The following is a 14,809-nucleotide window of genomic DNA, read 5'->3' as shown; positions in this document are numbered from 1 at the left end:
GCCTTAATCGCCAGTCCAAAACCTCTGGGGTTGCCAATACATGTGTTCCTCGGGGGAGACGGGGCTTAGAGCCCCTGGCCTGTAGGTCTGCAAGGCAAGTCCCTGCTCTCCTCTCGTAGCTCAGAGCTGGGCAGGAAGTTGACCTCAAGTAAGCACTAAGCCCGAGAGGTTTCTCTGTTCACTGCTCTACAAGCACCTTTGTGTCTCAGCACAAGGTGTGGGAGATCACAGGGAACCACACCAGGATTAAAAAGTGAACTCACCCATGGAAAGTGCATAGGCCTGCCCTGTTACTCAGATCTGCCTCACTGAGACCATTCTGCAGGTCCCCCTGCTGTCCAAGGTGGTGGATGGTGACTCTTGATTGGGCCTTTTCACAACTGTGGTGCCCTGACTCTGGAACACTCTCCCTATTAAGGTTTGCCAGACACAAACTGACTTTTTTGAAATACTATTTTCATCTAGCTCTATGCCCAACTACTTCTGTTGCATGTTTTTATATCGGCCTTCACTGATTTGGCACCCTCCAAATGTACAGGACCAAGACTCCCATCATCTGCAGCCAATGAGGCCAAATGGTCATGCTGACTGGAGCATGATGGGAGTTGCAGTCCAACACACCTGGAAGGCGACAGATTGGTGGTAAAGGGTGTTTTACATGATTATTTTACTGTATATCTTTTTAAATTTTGTGTTAGTCACTCTGGGAGGCTGCTGCCTGAAGAATGGGGTCTAAATCTCCTAAGAGAAGGGTAACAAATATTTGTGCATGGGAGTAGGGTGGGGATGTTCAACTCTACAGGCTTTGGTATTTTCAGGTGCCACCCCTTCTCTCTCTCTCTGCAGTGACCGATTTTCTTGCATTCTAGATCCATTATTGTTGCTAGGGAACATCACCTTTGTCAGCAAAGGCTTTCCTGAACAATCACTTTGCCTAATAATGCTTGTAAGCACGGAGGAAGAATCCATGCCACTTCTGCATTCTAACAGAGTAGCACAGATGGCACTGAACATTTCAATAGCAATAGTGACAACTCTGATTTATAGGCTACTTCAGTGAAGTGTCATTCAAACCAGCCTCAACAGACTACTTCATTTTAAGGTATATTTTTCAAACTTTTTCAGCAACCACCCAACTTTGATAACAGGCATGCTTTCATTGTAGTAAAACATTTAACTCTATGGAATATTACACTCTAATTCTCAAGTTCTCCCTTACCATAAGGATTCTCTTAGGGACTAGAAGAGACAGGAGATGCTCAGCACCTCTACCAGCTATCAGACAGAATGCAGAAGCAACTTTGATCCCATCTTTCCTTGCACTGCAACGGACCTGTCCAGTGACAAGCTAACAAAGCACTGAGCATGCCACATACCAATATGAAGTTGAAAAACCAATAAGGATTAGCTAGTACTAAACAGGGCTGAGAGAGAATTGTGTTGTTCAAACTATGGTTTAACTAAACTATGGTTTAACGTTACTAAATGAGCGTCTCTGGCACAGCTGTCAGATCAGAAGCTTTTGCTTCCATTTTTAACTAACCAGTGCAGTTTATTGTAATATCCAAAAGTAGATGAAATATGGTTAGTTTTAGCTATGGTTTACAGAAACAAGCCAACTTCCTAAACCATGGTTTGAAGTTGGCTTGTTTCCGTAAACCAACCAACAACCCAGGATGGGCTGCTTTGGAGATGCTGGGAGAAGGAGTCATCTAAAAGCTCCTCATTCCCTGCTTGACCCTGTTCAGGAACACAGCTTCCCAGCTACAATTATTGGCAGGAAACCAGCAATCCTGGCAGCTTAGCTCAAGTTCCCCCAGCCCCCACTGGGATGCTGTTCCCTATAGCCCAGCTGATCATAGTGAAGACTAAACAGTTTTAGGTTCAGATGCAACAATAAATCACAGTTAACTGATAACAGAAATGAAAGCTTCCACAGAAATTAACACTACTCTGCATCAGACAGGTATCTGTAGAACTAGGATTTCTCTAATGCTTACATGTTTACTTGCAAAAGTCATACATAGGAGAGAGCTCTGCTGCTTTTCTGCTAAGGCAGGATAATAATAAACCAGAAAGGTGGTTTTTCAATCAGCAGTTAAGCCCCAAACCCCAAGATTCAACTCGCTGAGCTTTAGAACTAGAAAGGAAATAGCCACGTTTGGCACCATACTCATTGTAATTTAGTATCTCTAGCTAGACCAATGTGATGGTCTGGTGCCAAGACTGTTGTAGAGATACTGTTACCAACCCCCTTCAAAAGGAATTTCTGCTCTAATTTCAGGAACTATTAAAGTAGCAACTGTCTGTATATAACTTCCTACCCTTCCCTAACCTAATCAGGGAGTGATCACCCCCAGAAGTTTTAGTGGAGTCAATACTCACAAAAGCAGCAAATTCACTCTCACCTCTCTAACACGTGCATCTCCACAGGTCCAATATTCCCACCATCTGAGCAAGCCTTTTCTTCAGAGGTTCTTGGAGACCTCTTGAGAGTGTTTAGAGAAGCCTCAAAGCTTCACTAGGCATTTAAGTCCACATTCTGAAAATGGCTTCAAATAAAGCTTGAAATTGCCAAGGAAGGATTTAAGAATGCAAGACAAATGGAAGAATTGTAACTTCTCTCCTAACAGGATGTTTTTGTAGCTGCACACTTATATATGTTATGTGCCAAAATGAAATTTAAAATTTGAACATTGTACCTGAAACACTGTACGAATTTCCATGACCCATGTCCACAACAGAGCAGAAGTGACACAAGGTGAAACACGCCTCCAAAGATGGCTTTCAAATTCTATGCAAATGAAGCAGTGTGTTCCAACAGGCAGGGTGGTGTAGCACTTAGAGCAGGGATCGGGAACCTCTGGTCCACTGGCCAATTTTGGCTAGCCCGTTTGGCCCACAGGAGAAGCCGCTCCCCAAAGAGCGAAGCCAGGTGTACCTGGAAGGACTGTCTGAGAGCACTTCACTCTTACATCTTTCCCACATGGGGAAGGAGAAGCAAAAGGATGTAAAATTTAAGGAAATTTGAAAGCCATGGGGGGGAAATGGGGGGGGGACAAAGGAAATTTTGGGGGAAACTGAAAATTAAGCAATATTTTTAGCACTCTTTATGGATCTAAAGTCACTTTGTTGCTTTAGGACAGCCTTCCCCAACCTGGTTTCTTCCAGATGTTTTTGACTTCAGTTCCTATCATCCTCAGGCAGCATGGCCAATGGTCCAGAATGCTGGGTGTTATAGCCAAAAACATCTGGAGGGCACCAACTTGGGGAAGCTGCTTTAGGAATGTAAATTATATTATGTATATCTTGGTTTGCTTATAAAATTATCATTAAAACTAAAAATGTGTAAAAGTAAACTCAGTAAATTTGTAATTATTGTCTGAATGAAGTATTACTTTTAAATTTAATATGCCAAACATAATTTTATGAGCAAAGCAAGTTATACACAACACATTTTAGGTTCCTATTTTATGTCTAACCAACAGGAACTTCAGCAAGTAGTCCCTGAACCATCTGAATCATCCTAGAGGCCAAAAGAGGCAGGAAGACCTGGAGGCAGAGGAAGGCTGATGTACTGAGTTTGTTCCTGTTTATAAGCAAGCTTAGGGAAAATCCTAAACTTGTTCCTGTTCGTTGGTGGAACTTAGGGAAATCTGGTCTGAAGGAAAAGCTACTGCGATTTTATTTAGCTGGGAAAGAATCAGCTTAGGAATGGTAAGCACCCATATTTAAGAAGCTTTTAAGCAATCTCAACCTATTATTTGAAGAATGACATTTGATTCAGTTTTGTAAATAATTTCCATTAATGAACATATTATTTTTGTTCATTTTGAAAGGCTGTCTCTAGTGGTAGTGTCAGTCCCTTGCCTATGCCATAGGATTGAGGTGTTGTTGTTTTTTTTAAGGTAGAGAGGGTTTATTCTAGTGGCACCAGTTAAAAAGGTTTTTATAACTGAGGCAACATTCCCTAGTGATGAGGTCTAATTAAGAACTTAACTAAAACTGTGGCAGTGAGTTCTACAGACTCAAGCCTCAAAGTTAATTATAAAGAAAGAAAAGAAGCACAGGTGGGATAACCCACACGCTATTTCGTCGCATATGGTGGCAGTGCTGGGACAGCCTACAGTGTTTCTTTCACATATGAGTTTTAGATTAGAACTACATTAATTGACCGCTATAGCATCTAACCAGAACAAGCCCAGAAACACAGGACTATATAGAAAAAAACCCAAACTGTCAAGAATGCATATGTTCTTCCATATTATGATATAGTGACTCTACTCACATGTTGGGAAACTGAGTATGACTTGGAGCATCTCTAAATGTCTATCGGTAAGAGATAATTAGATTAATAGTTTTAATAAGGAATGGAAGAAATAACTATGCTGAGAATCTTACAGCGAGGATAAAAAAACACTTTCCCCAACAGCTTCATTATTTCCAGACATTTTAAAGCCCTAGTCTTTCTATAAAAGTCTTATTACACAGTTTTGAGACATCATCTGGGGGAATAAAAACTGGGGAACAATATATAAACACCGTGTCTTAAATATTTTATTCATCATTCTAAAAGAAAATATTTCATAATCCAAAGCTGTTCAATTTTTCAGAAAACAACAAAAACAACCCTTGGGGGGAAAAGACCATTTTCCCTAATTTTTCTGGGCCTTCACATCTCTACTGCCAACTGAAGCACCAGCTGGAAGCGCTCCAGCCAGTGCTTCAGCCATGGATACAATAACATCAGGGGCAGAGCCATGACCCCGGACATCATCCGACCCACAGGGAGTCCTAGTTTCCCACCCCTGCTTTAGTGCAGGGGTGGGCAGAATTCAGGCTTCTGAAATCTACTTTTTTTTTTATTAGATCACCAGGATCCATCAACTAGAACCAAGCATTTGCATAGTGGCTTACGCGGGTATACACACTCTTAAGACTTGAAGAAGGGTATCTTGGACCATACTCAGCTCCAGAATTTGTTTTCATTACCAGAACTAAGCCTTTCCACACAAAAATCTACTCCTGTTTTCCCCCCTCCCCAAGTTTTCTTTGTCTCAGCACAGAGACTTTCAGTTGTTGCTGTTATGAAAAACTGGAAGCCAGCAACCCTTGCTGATCTACTGCAAGTCACCCAGAGATCTACCGGGTGATAGAAAAGGCTGTGTAAGGCAGAAGCCACACCGTTAACTCACTAGGATCTTCTACAGAGTCACCGCCTGGGTCCTATTTTATGTCCTCTAAATACTGAAGTCCTACAGTGTATTCCACAGTCAAGCGATTATTATTTTCTTATTATCAAGGAATAATAAGAATAATAATTACCATGAAAGACATTGAATCTCCCTATTACGGCATTTGCTTCCAGAAAAATCTGGATCTTTAGTCTTCAAAAAATGGCCTTAGGTGTCCATGCATTTGTACAGAGAGAAATAAACAGAGGTCATTAAACTCAATGTGCCCTTTTATATAGCCCCCTTCAGCTGTTCAAAATAACCTTGTGAAAGGGGGAGTGGGGTTGTGCACGTTAGCCCCACTCCAATGTCCCTTTGGAGGGATCTTCAAGTCTTCTACGCTCCTTCAGCAGAACACACTTAGAAGCCTCTGAGGGATCAGGAACCCTGGTAATGTAGGGTTACTGATTACACAGAGGCTTCTAAGTGCATTCAGCTGAATCCAGATAGAAGATGCACAAACATCTGAAGTTCCCTCCCACAAGACCAGGGACATTGGGGGCAGCCTTGCTGCCCTCTCCATGTACTCATTTTTATCTATTTATTTAATTTATATGCCACCTTTCTTCCATTGTGGAGCTCAAGGTGGCTGCATATGGTTCCCAGGTAGCCTACCCTCCAAGCACTGACCAGATCCAGACCTGCTTAGTTTCAGTATGGTGGCTGCCTCATGTGCCTTCAGGCATGCCCTGGAGCCATTTTGAATGCCCAAAGAGGGCTTCACACCACCTAATAAAAGGCTCTTCCCATACACACACATAGCAGACCACACAATCTACCACCTATGGCATTAACTGCCACACAATACAACAGGTAGCTTTTGCACATTAGGTCCATCAGTGGGTACCAGTGGCCTGCAGTGAAAGATTTAACTGATATGAGAAATTCTCCATCTACTCTTGCCCACCTTTTCCGGCTCCTTGAGTCACAGCCTCCAAAAATCCCTCTTCAGTTCATTCAACTCTTGTGGACAACAGCATGGAATAAAACCCTCCTCCTGTTCCCAAATATGCATGAGAAATGAAGACCTCATTGGCCAACACTGAATTGCTTAGGTCTTTCTTCCTTTAATGCCATGATTCCCTTGCAAGGGGATTCTGTGATGTCAGATGGAACACTGGGTGGGTGGAGGCAGGGAGAGAGTCCCTGGAGTACCCCTGCCTTAGTGGCAAGGGAAAATTGGAGCCCTAGAACAATGAGGGGACTGCCAAGAATGGTAAAGGATGGATCTGGCAAGCACACACGCTCACATACCTTAAAGGGAAATGCCTGCAGTGAGCCAATGGAGTGAGTACCACCCCTGTCTATTCCTTGGTAGGCCCTGAAGTCTCACATTTATCTCTATCTCCGTCCCCTCCAAGTGTCTCTCAGGACTCCTCAACAAGGCCCCTATCGCCCCAAGGAATACACTGTTCGTTGAGAGGCTTCGTTGTCACAAGTAAAACAGGGGTACATGAGCCATTATAGCCAGGAATGGAACTGCCATGGCCTGGATACTGGGGACAAACAACATGATAGCACCAACGTACATCTGGCTGGCCTGCCACAAGTCAAAGACAAGAATTCTGGGTTATGTGTTTAGTCTGACTTAGCAAGACATTTCCCCATGTCCAGCAAGAACCATACCAAGTTGCTTTCTACACTGGCACTGACCTCATTATAGGAAGAAGCATGCAATTGCTCTAGGGGGCTATTATACTCCACAGTTCCTAGTGTACATCAAGCCAAGGTATGGACAACCTTGAACAGCCATCCTGCAGCAGATTTCTGGGCTATGGCCTGCTGTTCGCAATGGACCTTGCTACCTTAGCCTCCAAAGCACACAGTTCAGGTCTAACAAAGGCTTTTAGGTGCACACACTGAGGTTAGTACTTCCAAACTGCAGGGGTGTAACCTGCCTCCATGCGCTTACTTCTTAATCAATTGAGTTGCTTGAAAAAAATCTAAGTCAGCCTCCCCCAACCTGGTGCCCTCCAGATGTGGACTACAACCCCCACCCCCCTCATCCTCAGTCCTCATGGCCAACAGTCTGCTACCTGGAGATTGTGGGAATGGTAGTCCAACATTAACAGAAGGAAACCAGGCTGGGGAAGGCTGGCCTAACCCCATTCGTCAAACAGGCTGCAGACCTTTCAGGAAAGGAGTGGGATTTAGCATGCTTCCAGGAAAAGGGATGGTACATGAACTCTGCTAATGTCTGGCAAAAGCCATTTTCTGCTGCTTTTATGCAGGGATATTCCACAGATAGGTGGAATATGGGGGGGTTGAAATCTCCTACAACCAAGGAGCACAAATGGAGACCCTCTCAGAATGAGCCATGCACCCACTCATTAAACCCCCCACTGCCTGTGAGCCAGTGTGGTGCAGTGGGCAGTGTCAGACACAAATCAAGGAGACTTGGGTTCAAATCCCTGCTCAGCCATCAAACTCTCTGGGTGACCATGGGCCACTCTCTCCACTCAGTCTACCTCACATGGTTGTTGTGTCCCTGACTTTATCCTCACAATGCGCACCACCTTGAGCAAGTGTCTTGGAGGAAAAACAAGATACAAGTTCCTACTACTACGCAGGGGGGATTTACAAAGGCGGGTCCCTTCTAGGCCACAGAGGTAGTAAGGCAGGTGGGCTAACCACTTTTGTAAGCTCAATTGCAAGGCTGCTGTGAACTACTCCCAGCTCTCCGAGGGAGTCTTCAGATTCTGCAGCAGGGCTGGGAACCAGTGGCCCTCTAGATGCTGTTATACTCCAATTCCCATCAGCCCCTGGACAATAGTGAAGTACGATGGGCGAAGCAGGTTATCAACATCTAGAGGTCTGCAGGTTCCCTGCCCCTTCTCTACTGTGTGCATGATAGAGGCAAGGGAAATGGCCCAAAATATACAGAAAGAAGTCTCCATATGGGCATCCAAAAAGGCAGCCATGTCATAGAAAGGACCTGTTCAAGCGCAACTGCCTGCGCCACTTGAAAGAAAGTGCCATCACAAGGTAAAGATGGTTTGGATTACTAACCAGATTTAAAATCATTGGCATGGTTAATTCACGTGTCTAACAATTCCAAGATTGAATCTTCCTTGATACAGAACTCATATGTTTCCATTCATGGGTTTGAGGGAATCTTCCACTTTTCAGCATTGTTTCCATTCTCACAGACCTCAGTGCCAACACTCTTACGTGACACCCACCAACCAATATCCACCGAGTCCATCCCTGTTTCCCTTTAGTGTTTCCCTAAGCTGGATTTTGTAGTCCTGCCTTGAGTAACTAAGCCAGCATGTGTGGGGCACTGCTTCAATTCCAGCAGAACAGAGCTTACCTAATAGTTTCAGAATGTTCTCACTATGCTACAATCAAGATTAAGTAAGAATGGGCAGAATTCTGGAGCTTGAGCAATTCCAGCACAAGGCCAGGACCTGCTGCTTTCCAGAATGTTCTAGGACCGTTCTGGAAATTTGTGGGAGGGTGGCAGAGGATAGCTCAGATTGCTCTCAGCTGTGCTACACCCACTTCCCACATCTGGAGGCCGCTGGACACCAAAGGGGCAGCAATATCTCTGAAGGGGAGCATCTCTCCTATGAGCCAGGAGCTCAAGAACTTTGCTCAGCTTCTGAAAGAAATCCAGCTAGTGGGGACAAGGGAAAAGGCTTTTTCCATTGTGGTACTTAGATTATGGATATTCTCCCTGGAGAGGTTAGGCTGGAACCCTCATTGTACATACTGAAGTGGACATTGAAAACTATTAACTTAAGCACTTTAAGTTACTTTTCCTCTCGTTTTTTATTATAATTCGTTTACTGTTTGGTTATACTTCATATTATTTTTCCATGTTGTTTTATCTGAATGGCCATTTTGCCTATGAAGGTACAATATACATTTTAACATAAATAAGAATATGTTTCTTACAGCAAAAATCAGTTGCTTTATTTTGATGCTCTCTGCTTACATGAAAGTTTCACAATATGGTTTTTGGGGGTATAGAAATTTAGTTTCTTAGCGGCACATCAATACCAGTAGGTAGGCTCATTCCTTATATACCACTTATCTAGCCAGCTAGTTGCTTAAAACAAGAACAAAAAAAAAATGCCCTCTTCCCCAGATGCCCAAAATCAAGGCAAACATGCCTGCTTCAACTGGATGCAACATCTTTACAACATTCTGCCTTGTGAGGCTTTGCTTCGAGTCACCCAAGTGTTGGCACGGTAGGCAACAACCTGCTGCTACAGTCTATGCTGCATTAGTCTACACCAGCGGTCTTCAATGCAAAGCCAGAGGACCACTGGAGGCTTCACGTCACCTCAGGTAGAGCTCCCCGCCTCACTCTCAGCATCTACTCACTTTCAGTAGGGCCTCTCTAACTTTATCTTGTCTGCCTTGGTGATGGGGCAGCTCCTATGATCTGGGCTACTGGAGGTGGCTTTGGGGCTAATCAGCTGTAAGGCGTGAGGAGGAGGAGAAAAGGATAATGCAGCTTCAATCAGGCAATTACGTGTGGTATGGTGGGGGAGGAGCCCAAGAGGCAAAGAACAATGCGATTGGCTAACTGCAGCGGTAGACAATGCAGGTGGTGGTGGGAAATTGTGTGGGTGCAAGAGAGGGGGGACCTGCGCTGGGAGATTTTGTCACACTGAGTAGAGCAGAGCACTCTGTCAGTGACACAATCCATCCCAATCCAAGGCCTGAGTCTATCAGAATTGCCTGCCTGGTGACTCCGTGATTGACCAATGAGGCCTTGCTTGGATGATGTGGAAGCAACAGGGAAGAGAGGCCAGAAAAGACTCTGAGCTGAGTCTCATGCCTAGCGTTGTGCTTGACTGGACAGAGGGGCGCACCCATGGCCTCGTTGGTGGTGCCAGGAACCAAAGTGACTCCTGCTTGAAAAGTAGTGAACATCACTGGTGTATAGAATCAAGGAGGCTCTTTCTTAGCATTAGTTGCTATGAACAGGTAAGCCATTCAAAACAGGTGAACATTAAATGAGCATTTCCCATAGCCATTTTGCTTTCATTATTCTAACCAGAGTTCCTACGACAGAACTCATTGACTAGAAAAGGTTTTAAAGTGCATAAATAGCCATATTGGTCTATGACAGAGAAAAAAAAAACACCAAAATCTACAGTTTTTCTTCGTTTATTGCATTTATTATTTATAGCCTGTCTTTTTTTCTCTTGCAAGGAACCCAAGGAAGCTTACATGGTCCACCTCCTCTCCATTTCATTCTCACAACAACTCTGTGAGGTAGGTTAGGCTGAGTGTTCATGACTGGCCCAAAGTCACCCAGCGAACTTCATGGCTGAGTGGTGACTAGAACTCGGGTCTCCTAAGTCCCAGTCGAGCAGTCAAACCACTACACCACACTGGCACATTGCCTCAGTTGAGCAAAATCTTTATTAGGACCAACCAAAATATCAGTATGTGGAAGAACTCAAATTCTGCAGAACTCAACAGGCTAGGTGGTACAAAAAGCAGGGGGATGGAGGAAAAAGGGAAAGTGCAAAAGTTAGGCTGGATGCTGTGGCCACAAGGTCTAGCTTTCAGCCCTAGTCTCAAGATGATTGTAGATGGAATGAATTCATCACTGCTAGGTGCTGCGGGTATCAGGTTACTGCAATGGCTGACCTGGTTTCTGAAAACATAAAGACTGGCTGTAACCTAGTCTCTTGCCTTGGGCGAAACATATATACTGACAGAAGCACATCCTCACAATCCAAGTTTAGGAGGAAGTCGGGGCTGTTTCAGGAGTTCCCCCATCACCTCAACGTTCACCCTTCCTAGAAACATTGTGGGCCTCTGGCACTGTTACTATCTTTGTTTGTGGGAGCATGGATTCACTAGTGACTGAAAAAATTAACATCTGAAATACTTACAAACAGACACCCAGGAATGAGTCAGACAGGAGCATGCCAACTGATTCTATCAGACAGTATGAATAATTTTAACGCTTCTCTCCCTGAATGGCAGAGGTCCTAACCAAACAAGGGTGCAGAACCTCTCCTGAGGGCCAGATTCAATTTTGGAAAAACTCTTGGGGGCTGCATTCCAGTGGTGGGCAACACCAAAGGCTAAAGCAGTGGGCCAAAGAGAAAGAGATGGGGCTAAAATACCAGCATACTTTAGCTTAAAGCACTTACTAACTTGGCCTTAGGAGAGGGATTTCAAACTTTTAGAATGGGGGGGGAAATGAACAAAATCTGGGAAGCCTCCAGACCATTGGTGGTTGGGGAAAAGGAGACACGACCAGGTGAAGGAGGCAGGGCCATCTAGGGAACCCAAGAAGAACCAGATTGGGGCTCCCGGCTTGAAGTTTTGCACCCCTGAGTTAAAGCAATTGTGTCCTATTCCTATGAAGTGAAATGACAACACCTACGCTAATTAGTGATACATTATCTTACAACAGCATAACTGCTAGTCTCAACTGCTTAATGAAAGCCTGTTCCCAGTGCAGGTATCATGAAGAGAAGCAGTTTACTTTATTTCAAAGACCAAAAACCTAGGATTGTTTTCTCACATTAGTCACCCTACCGAGGCAGACCACTGTCCACTTCTCAGTCAGGATAGACAGTACTGGGCTAATTGCACTGGAGTCTCAAGGCAGAAGCGTCTCTTCACCTTGTTGAAATTTTAACTGGAAATGCTAGAGTTGAAACTTCCTTCAAGCCAAGCACCGACTGAGCTGTGGCCCTTCCCTTCACGGCTATCTCTAAGTTCAGGAGGTACATCACAGCAAGGCTCTCACATCTTCAGCACTGCGGTTTTGGTTAAGGGGATGATGAATACAAGAAATGTCAAAGTTGCTCAAGCAATGACAGTAAGGGGTGCAAAGATCTAGAATCATGGAAGAGTAGGGTTGGAAGGGGCCTATAAGACCCTCGAGTCCAACCCCCTACTCAGTGCAGGAGTCCAAGTCATAGCATCCCTGACAGATGGCTGTCCAGCCTCGTCTTGAATGCCTCCAGTGTGGGAGAGCCCACCACCTCCCTAGGCAATGGGTTCCATTACCATATCGCTCATTGCCTTTACCTCCCTCCTCCTGAATCCTCAGAGATGTCTGGTCGGAACTTATACATAGTAGTAAGGTATATATCAGACTAACTGCTTGACCTATTAAGATGCTGAATCATGCAAGATCTTTCAGCTTACATGGCCAAGCTGCTGTGGCCAAACAGGGAATTGAATCCAGGTCCCCCCAACCTATCCGCTATACCACAAATGCATACTAGTGGATCACGAATCTATCACTGAACAGTTCTTAGATAAGGTAGATCGGGGTGGGCAATGTCCATGGGTTGCAGGGGGGGCACAGCAGTGTGCTCCTTGTTTCTCTGCTGAATGGGACTTCCGACAGACAGCCAAACAAATGCTAGTCAGGCTGTTGAAGGCCCCGTTCGGCGGAGAAACACTGAGACTGACACTGGCTGGCAGGGCAGAGGGAAGTAGAAAGAAAAGGGTGGCTCTGCCCACTCGCGAATGCAGGCCACCAACCCCCAAATTGACTTCTCACATGGGGTACTGGCTCTTCACAAGAAAAAGGTTCCCCCATCCCAGGGTAAAGCATTAAAGACACAAAAATATTTGGAAACCAAGGAAAGGCTTGCCTGAATACAGAAGTGATGATTACCTCCATTTTACTCATTCAGAAAGTATGAAAAATGATTCCGGACATATTTAGTGCCAGGGAATAATGAAGTTCCTCTTTTACAAATTGCACAGAAAAGGGGGGAAAAGAGGGGAAAGGGAATTTACTGCAGTCCTGAACAGAAATCCTTTTCTCAAGCTTCAAATGACACACACACACACACACACACACACACACACAGAGAGAGAGAGAGAGAGAGAGAGAGAACCTGTAGTAAATCTCCCCTCCCCCTAGACTTCATTATGAAGTTAGTCAGTTATCCAAACTTAGACCTTGCTTCACTGCTTTAGGAAACCATGCCATGGCATTTAATAACATCTGATCTATCCAATGGGCCCCAGAGTTCTACATGACCTCACCGAAAGCTTTAATTTGGGTCTAGCTAAATGGTTAGAGATCTAATTTTCCAGATGCATTAACAGCAAGAAGAATGCTTTGAAGTTGGTAGTATGTGACTTAATATTGGAGTATTATGATATCCTTTGGACTCTGAGGTGAAAAATATAACTGTCTCAACCTCACCATGCAGTTACACCACACCCATTTTTAGAATACTACTTGTAAAATGTGTATCTTCATCGCTGGAGAAAGGATAGTTCTGATTTCCTCAAGTTTCTCTTAAGTTTCTTTAACAGGCTATGAAGGGCTTAAAACCGGAAAATATTTAAAGACAGATTTGCAAGCACTCTAGCAGTTCATATTGTTAATTGCTGGCAAGTCAGTGGGCCTGCGGGGAACCACCCCAATCATTCTCTCCTGTGCCTTAGGAAATTAAGATGGGTGGGCCCAGTCTACCAGTGTCATACCATGCTTTCACTCTCCTGGCCAGCAGCCAAGGCTTGGCCACTGTAGTACGTTTTAAATTTGTCTACCCTTGAAGAGGGTTCAGAAGCTGGTGTGAGCTTCAACAGCTTTGTGCCATGAACATACAAACACTTATTTAGAACATACAAACACTTATTTGCATCAGCCGTCCATTTGCTTTGGGGCACATCTCAAGTTGTTATTTAATGGCCTATGTACAGCATTTCTCAGGCCTCCCCCCTTCAGTACGTGCCCTCTGGCTGCCAACCCTTCACAAGGTGTAACAAGCAGAGGTAAGAGTCTTTTGAGCAGCAGCATGGGCGCTACACCAACATGATCCCCAATCTGCCCAGATGACCCAATACAAGGTGTAAACACTCTAGACCAGTAGTCAGGTGGACAGGGAGCCTGCAGAGGGAGATCGAATTCCTACAGACCAGAGCAACCCCCCCACCCCCCATGCATACCCTGAAGCTGAACCAAGTACCCTGGTGGGCAGAGCTGGGAGAGACTAACTCCTCCCTGCTCGGTCACCCACCCAGGACTCCATTATGCATGCCAGATCTGCTGCCTCATCCACTATTAAATCAGGGATAAGGGAAGTCTTATTTTGAACTGAACTGGCATTTAAAAGCAGCATCCAGGGACCTGAGGGTAGGAGGACAGGGAAACCAACAAACCTACGGGGGGGGGGGGCAACATGGCACAGCCATTAACTGCCTGAGCAATGGTCCCCTAACCTGGCTAGCCCTCTCCCAATGCCATATCTCCCTCGCCCTGTAACCACACTAACTGGGGCTCCCTCATGCCTGCTCTCACCCTCAGCAGGATCTAAACAGCTCCATTAAAGGCAACCAGATTCTCCTGCCTGCCCAACCCCTCTGTGACACTCCAGCAATCACCACACAACCACAGCATTTTACAGTACAGACTGTAATCATTTGAAGCGCCTATGATTTTAGTAAGTATATTTTTAAGTAGCTGGCACAGTTTAGTTTTGCATCATCTCATTTGTATTATTATTCAGTCATTCAGGCAATTATGGAAAGAGAACCTCCATGTACATGTGGTAGCTCTCTCAACCACAATCCTACTATTCACACAGACTATTTGCTCTTGGCAACCTCAAAATAAGCACTAA

The 14,809-nt window shown here is 44.7% G+C and overlaps 1 protein-coding gene across 2 annotated transcripts in view; it reads right to left on the bottom strand.

The window, feature by feature from the left end:
* The window catches only part of YWHAG (tyrosine 3-monooxygenase/tryptophan 5-monooxygenase activation protein gamma), a 43,267-nt gene that overhangs the window by 15,772 nt on the left and 12,686 nt on the right, over positions 1-14,809 (bottom strand). The window lies entirely within an intron of this gene.

This window comes from Heloderma suspectum, chromosome 16 (genome assembly GCF_057233095.1).
Source record: "Heloderma suspectum isolate Gila_16-S chromosome 16, 16-S_ref, whole genome shotgun sequence".
In the NCBI taxonomy this organism is placed as follows: domain Eukaryota; kingdom Metazoa; phylum Chordata; class Lepidosauria; order Squamata; family Helodermatidae; genus Heloderma; species Heloderma suspectum.
The sequence above is the reverse complement of the archived record's forward strand: the minus strand, read 5'-3'. Positions and strand labels throughout refer to the sequence as shown.